The 8,054-nt window shown below is 40.4% G+C and overlaps 1 pseudogene; it reads left to right on the top strand.

Annotated features, from left to right (window-relative positions):
• Positions 1-655: 655 nt before the first annotated feature.
• Positions 656-7,700, top strand: Rpl4-ps5 (ribosomal protein L4, pseudogene 5; annotated as a pseudogene).
• The last annotated feature ends 354 nt before the right edge of the window (positions 7,701-8,054 follow it).

Below are 8,054 nucleotides of genomic sequence, written 5' to 3'. Positions count from 1 at the left end.
TGTGACGTCTCCATCAAATCCCTCCTCTCAGAGTTCAGGGAGCCCCGTGGAGAAAGAGGTAGAAAGAGTGTAAGTGAGAGGACATGGAGGACGATGGGAAAACTAAGTCTTTCTAACTCAACCAAGCAAAGCTCGTTTGAACTCACAGAAACTGAAGCAGCATGTCCTGGGCCTGCACAGGTCTGGGCCAGGTCTTCTGTGTAGGTATTGTGGCTTTCAGTTTAGTGTTTGAAATGGAACTCCTGAGTAGGTGAAGAGTCGGTGTTTGATTCTTGTGCCTTTTCTTGGACTCTTTTTCTTCTGTTGGTTTGCCCTGTCCAACTTTGTTTAATGGATGATTTTTGTTTTAATCTCTTAGAAGTCTGTTCTTTCCTAGAGAGACAAAAGGGGAGTGGATTAGATGGAAGAAGAGATTGGGCAGAACTGGGAAAAGTGGAGAGGGGAACTGTCATTGGGATGTATGATAAAAGAACCTCTTTTCAGTACAGGGCAGGGGTGTAACAAGAGTGAGATAACTCCTCATCCAGACAGTCCATGTTAGATAGCCCTGGTCACTCTAAGAGCTAAACCTGGGTGTTAGCATTGATATGGAGTCCTTTGTATTAAAACTTGGGAAATAGTCCATGCATGGCCAAGTCTGTCTTTCTTCTCAGGACTCAGAGGAGGCGGATGGATCTCTGTGAGTCATAGACAGAGTGGTCTATGGAGTGAGTTCCAGGCCACCTAAAGCTAAACAGTAAGACTATGTCCAAGCAAAACAAGACAACAAAGAATCAACCAAACAAACGTTAGGAAAATGTGCCCTGCTTTACAGTTTCCAAGGCATGCTAATCCTATTTCAGACTTATTTTCCCACAAATGAACAGTAAGAAATACATAGTTTTAAGCCAAAAATAAATTAATCTTGCTCAACGTTGCCAAAAGTAATGTATTATATAATTTTAAACTATGTTATATTTCTTTAGTGACAAAGACAACATAGCATGGTGCTGGCACAATGACAGACATGTAGACAAGGAAATCAACCCACAGAGCTTTGCACACTTCAGTTTTGACAAAAAAAACCTAGGCTGAAATAAAAAGACAACATTTTCAAGAAATGATGTTGGCCAAACTGGATATCCACCTGCAGAAGAAAAAAAATCAAAGCCACATATCTCTTCTCATACAAAAACCAATTCAAAGTAAATCAAAAACCTTAATTTAAAACCCAAACTGCTAGAGGAAAATACCGGGGAAAACACTTCAGAATATAAATAAGGCAAGGACATTCCAACTAGAACCTCACTAGCACAGAAAATAGGACTTACACAGAAAGAGGAGAATTTAAAGGTTGTTTTAAGTATTGATACAAAAAAAAGATGCAATGTGTGGCTGTGATCGGTCATCAGTGAAGACCTTTAGCAACCATGTCTGCTTTAAGGTCTCTTTCCAATAAAAAAGAAAGGTGAACTTAGCCATGCACTACAATCTGCCTGCCCTGAGAACTCAAGGATCAGAAGCTTTTACTAAATTAATCTAATGCAAATCCTTCACACACACAAAAGGGATCTTAGCAAAGGATCTTAGCTTATTACAAGGAAGGTTCAAGATATACAAGTTATATGCAAGACAGATTCAAGGTATACAGAAGGCATGTTCAATGACATTACACAGGTACACTGTCTTAAAAATCATCTGTGTTCCATTAAAGCAGTAGAAAATTTAATCTAAGCTATGTTGGGTCAAAATGCTAAGAACAACACTGACATGTCCTGGGTAGATATGAACAAACATGTATTCACTCCAGACGAGACACCGCTAGAGAAAACTTTCTACCAAAGTCTAGCTTAGTAAATCAGTGAGTCCAGTGATTTGTGGGGAGGATGGGTACTTGGAGGAGAATGGATAGCTCAAAGAGAATGTGTCACCAAGAAGCCACTGAAGTATTGATGATAACAGAAAAGCATCAACCCTGGGGCTCCCTGCAGTGTGTAAGCAGTCCAGCTGATAGCTGACAGGAAGCTACTTTTCTAACTTGAAGCAGGAACTTTGACAAGTCTTGGAACTTTTTGAGTTTCCTGGGTCTCATAAGCTTTATTTACTCCCTAGGTTTCGTCATCTTCCTTTTCTTCTTGACTATCATAAGCCTTTCTCTTCCCTGCACAAGAGACTATTTTAAAGTGCAGGTCATCTGCTCAATGCATAAGATCAGTTCCTTTGGGTCTATCCCACCAGCTTAAGTACTTGAGTGGGAACTAAGAGTGGGTGGATGGGCCAATCAAAACAGAAGCAGCTTAGCTGATCAGTATTCAACCTCAAGGTTCCTAAACAACTCTAACATATTTCAGCTCCATTAATGCAAAAATTGTTGAAACATACAGATTTCCCTATCTAATGACTATTCATTCTGAGACCTAGAATCCCACAGTCTTGAGTTTATGCCCACTTTACTGTTTAACAAGACATTAGCAATTGTCAATGAAGCCTTAATGACAGTATTAAAATGCAAGCCAGGATAATTCATATACTGTTCCATTACTTAGAAACAGAACTTTTGTTCTGTGAAACAAAATCTATTCAAACAGCTTTATGCATAAATTGAGACAGAATAATTTGCATAGCAGATAATTAACTTCTACTTGCATGAGGCTTTAAAATTTAGTGTTTTAGCATAGCATTCCCCATTAAAGCTACTAATATGTTGTGGTATAGACTGTAGGCTGCATATTCAAATGTCCCATTAGACAGTCTAAAGCACAGACTTGTTGGTGGCTGTTTAAAGTGGGTGAGCACTACCTAAATCCACAAAACAAACCTTCATATGACAACTTTCTTGAGACCAGAATCATGTCATCCCTTTCCTAAGGAAACTTCAAGTAAAACACTGATTGGGAGACATACAGAGACTCTGTCTTCCCTCTGCACCTCTCCCCATAAGGGTGTGTGTGTGTGTGTGTGTGTGTGTGTGTGTGTGTGTGCGCGCGCGCGCGCGCGTGCATGCATGAGAGAGAGAGAGAGAGAGAGAGAGAGAGAGAGAGAACCAAAACCAACAAATGCTTAGGACAAAAATACATAAAACCACAGCTAAAAATACCCGACTCCATGACTCATTATATGAATTAATGCCAGATATCATTGGTAACCTCAAGGAGATAAATGAGGAAATAAAATAAGCAGGAAATCTAAATTCAAAGTAGTCAGAAATAAAATAATACATATTGCTAAATAAAAACGAGTGGGCAGGGATGTGTTTCAGTTGGGACAGTGCTCCATGGCGTGCCAGATGCTCTGGGTTTGATCCCAGCACTGCATAAGCCAGACACAATATCACACACCCAGAATAGCACTGAGGATGGAGATGGGATAGTGAAGAATTCAGAGTCATTCTTGGCTGCACAGTGAACCAGAGGCTAACCTGGGCTACAAGAAACTCTGTCACAAAAAAAATGTAAAATGAAAGTTAAAACCACTGTAATTTTTGAAATCATAGACAAAATAAGTTCTACTGAGCCCCCAAAGAGAAAAAGTAATTATAAAGTAGTTTGGGAAATTCCCTGGGAATGTCCTGCACGGAGGCAAAAGGAGCTATGTATCTATGGAGGGAAGGGGACGAGGAAGCAGGGAGAGATGCAAACAATTAGCTAAGGATAGCCACACAAACTGAGAAAGGACATGAGGAGAGCTAATGATCTGGAAGCCAGTTACTCTAACTGGTGCTGTGATCTATAATTTAGTGACATCTATTAACACTAAGGAAATTATGTCCCTAGTTAGGCCATTGCATAATTGATAAGAATTTGAACAGCGATATAATAACGAATTTTAAACTTTAATATAATGAAAAAGCATAAACTAGTTTCAAAATTGGATCGTGAAAAATAGAATGCCTAGATAAATAGCCCTAAAAGATAAAAACCCTGTCAGTGTGCTGGAGCAGCGCTGGGCGGTGGACTGATCACGTGGTTTGTCAGTGTGCTGGAGCAGCGCTGGGTAGTGGATTGATCACGTGGTTTGTCAGTACGCTGGAGCAGCGCTGGATGGTGGACTGATCACGTGACATGCACAAGACCCTGGTTTCAATCCCAGCACCACAGAAAACACAAATAAATTTGTTTCTCTTTAAACTGATTTACAATATTTAAATTCTTACCAAGAGTGGATGGAACCCTTGATTCCCCACAGTTTTATGGCATGTTGTACTCCATGTTCAAGGAATAGAGGATTTCTCTTATTTAAAAATAATGAATTGCTAGGAGGATAAGTGAGCCAAGTTAATTAAAGGGTGTGGTGCTCTGCAAGTCCATACAGCACAGAAGCCAGAGAAAGGGTGGCAAACAAGTCAAACACATGGCAGCTTGCCCCATGGCAGAGTATGCTAGGAAGACTTTGATGTAATTAATATTTTTTTTAAAAAATTAAGCACTAATCTAGTGATTCATATGAGAAAATGTAAGAATTCTCTATCACATACATAAACATATTTCACAGGCTTTAAAAATAAAAGTAGAAAAATAATTGTAAGTATTATAAGCTACTGCAATAATTGTAAGTATTATAAGTCTCTGTTATTGGATAACACTGTTTTTGTGTTAATAAATTAATAACTGTTTATTGTGTTAATAAATTAATAACTGTTCAACTATTATGCTTCAAGAGCTTCATTGAATAAATCTTATATCTCTGTCTCATTCATTCGGAAGCTAGCCCAAATAAATAAGAAACTGCTACTTATAAAATCAAATTAACAGGATAGAATGTGAATCATTACACACAAAATTGATAATAAATCCACTAAGTTAAAATACAGCCTCAACAATGTTTAGAACAGAGACTGAAGGAACACCCATTCAGAGTCTGCCCCACATGTGGTCCATACATATACAGCCACCCAATTAGATAAGATGGATGAAGCAAAGAAGTGCAGGCTGACGGGAACCAGATGTAGATCTCTCCTGAGAGACACAGCCAGAATACAGCGAAATACATAAGCGAATGCCAGCAGCAAACCACTGAACTGAGAACGGGACCTCCGTTGAAGGAATCAGAGAAAGGGCTGAAAAAGCTTGAAGGGGCTTAAGACCCCATATGTACAACAATGCCAACCAACCAGAGCTTCCAGGGACTAAGCCACTACCCAAAGACTATACAGGGGCTGACTCTGGGCTCCAACTGCATAGGTAGCAATGAATAGCCTAGTAAGAGCACCAGTGGAAGGGGAAGCCCTTGGTCCTGCCAAGCCTGAACCCTCCCCCCCCCCCCCGTGAACGAGATTGTTGGGGGGAGGGTGGTAATGGGGGGAGGATAGGGAGGGGAACACCAATATAGAAGGGAAGGGGGAGGGGCTGGGGAATGTTGGCCTGGAAACCGAAAAAGGGAATAACAATTGAAATGTAAAGAAGAAATACCCAATTTAATAAAGATGGAGGAAAAAAAAATACAGCCTCAAACAACAACCTGAAAAAACTAAAGGGTGGTCAGAGACTGGGATGCATAGACCATGACTGACATGAGATGAAGACCCAGTGTCTCAAAGGTGATCCCCATCCAATAGGAAACACAAACTGCCAGATAGCAGAGAACTGTAGCAGGAAGGAGGCTCACATGCACAGTAAGTAGGAGACAAAAATCAAAACATCCACAGCAGACCATTGCATACACATCAATCTGCCAGAAACTAACAAGTCAGAAAATGCAGATGTTAGAGAGCTGGAGAGAGACTCCTCAGGCTCACCTCAGGAGGGGAGCTGAAGCAGCGACTTGAGAGTAATTTGACATCTAGTAAAAGTGAAGACGTTACCTCTTTGTCTAGTAATTCCTGAGATGTGTGCCTTTTAGTTCTTGTATATATGAATGTGCTATCCTTGTGGTTTATTTTTGGTTTTCTTGAGAAAGATTCTCACTATGAAACACAGACTTGCTCAGGGAGGTCTGGACCTTGCAATTCTCCTGAGTGTGGGAATTATTTCATACAAGCATGCTCCAGCACCCCCAGTCTGCAGAAAAGTAAACATGGGAAATATTTATTGAAATCTGGTCTTTACTTGTGTTTGGTGCTTTATAACTCTGATCCTGGTATACAGAGGTCAAGACAGGATGTTTAACACTCAAAGCTAGCATGGGCAACATAGTAAACCCCATTTCAATATTCCCTCAATACCATAACAAAGAAAAAGGTAATGATATGTTTCCGTTTTAGATAATTGTAAGTATAAATAGAATGTTATCTAATCAGAGTACTTTGTCAATATCTTTATAAGGAAACTTCCAACTTTTTGATTTTTTTGGTATGAGAAAATGAGCCCAGGGTTGCATGCATATTGGATGAGTGTCCTACCCCTGAGCTACATTCTCAGCCCTAAAATAAGAGCTTAAAACAAAATGAAACAAACAAACAAAAAAAAAACTATTCCAAAACAGGAGCACAGCCTTCTCCTCTCCTGTCATGGTTTGTGCTTTACCCCTCTTATTTGAGTACCTTGAAAAGGGGAGTAATCTGGCAATAACGTCACTTTGCCGATTCTGTTCAAAGCTTCCATTAGACTGCATATTGTGAAGTTTGTTCACACCAACTTGAGGACAAACAACAGACAGCTCTGTGCGTTCAGATCAGTTCAGCAGGTCAGACCAGTGCTGAGTCTTGGGGTACTAGTAGAGCTGTGACTTGAATTTCAAGAGTGTGAGGTGGTGGGACCCAGTCCACTGTTCTGGCCAGGGTGCCTTTCGAAATATGTGTCATGGGGGCCATATGTTTGCAACAACCAAAACCTGGCATCGTTGGCACCACAGGGTAAACACAACCCCTCCCTCCAAAAATCGATATGCCTTACCAGCTTTGGTGATGTGTAAAGGTCTGCCAATTAAGGGAGTTTCAGAACTGCGTTTGGTGGTTGAAGATAAGGTCGAAGGCTACAAGACCAAGGAGGCTGCTTAAGAAACTTAAAGCTTGGAATGACATCAAAAATGTCTATACCTCTCACAAAATGAGAGCTGGCAAGGGCAAAGTGAGAAACTGACAGCAGAGCCAGCACTGGGGACACTGTGTCATATACAATGAAGGTAATGGTTTCATAAGGCCTTCAAAAACATCCTTGGTATTACTTTGCTTAATGTAATCAGGCTGAACATTTTAAAACTGGTGGGCATGTGGGAGGTCTCTGCTTTTGGACTCAAGGTGTTTTCCGGAAGTTAAATGAGTTGTATGACACTTGATAGAAGGCTGCTTTCCTCAAGAGTAACTATGACCTTGCCATGCACAAGATGATGAACTCAGATCTTAGCAGAATCTTGAAAATCCCAGAGATCCAAAGAGCCCTCCAAGCACCATGCAAGGAGATTCAACACAGAGTCTCGAAGAAGAATCCACTGACGAACTTGAGGATCATGTTGAAGCTGAACCCTGACGCAAAGACTATGCACAGGAATACCATTCTTCCCGAGGCCAGAAATCACAAACTCCAGGTGAAAAGCCGGAAACAGCAGCCACGCACTGGCAGCCAACTTGGAGCAGGCTGCAGCAGGGGGACTGCAGACAAGAAGCCGGCTATAGGCAGGGAAGAAAGGAAGCCTGAAGATGTCAAGAAGCCTGCAGGGGGAAAGATTTGTGGTTACCAAGAAAACAAGGAGAAAAGAAACCTACTCCAGAAGAAAAAAGCCTGCTGCATAAACTACTAAAATTTGTTTCATTCCAGAGAGCCAATAGAGACTGCCTATTTGAATAAAAACATAATCAAAGGGGGAAAAAAAACTATGCCCACACTAAAACACGTAAAAAGAAATTTAGCTTGCTGAAAGTCAACTGATTAAAAGAAAATAGAAAATTCAAAATAGCAGCACTAAAAAATCATCAGAACTTCAGTACTTTTCAATGAAAGCCAATACTTTATGATAAATTAATAGATCATATTCTGTTTTTAAAAGCATGTGTGATGAGTGTAAATCCTAGCATCGAATGAGGTACACTGGGGCACAGACAGAAAACTGATTTCTTGGAGCTTCACTAAGTGTATGAAGCCATCTAGAAAAAGTGGGAAATATCATTATAAGGTCTCATTTTATATACCCACACTAAAAAA

This window comes from Rattus norvegicus, chromosome 15 (assembly GCF_036323735.1).
Source record: "Rattus norvegicus strain BN/NHsdMcwi chromosome 15, GRCr8, whole genome shotgun sequence".
NCBI classification, from domain to species: Eukaryota; Metazoa; Chordata; class Mammalia; order Rodentia; family Muridae; genus Rattus; species Rattus norvegicus.
The sequence above is the reverse complement of the archived record's forward strand: the minus strand, read 5'-3'. Positions and strand labels throughout refer to the sequence as shown.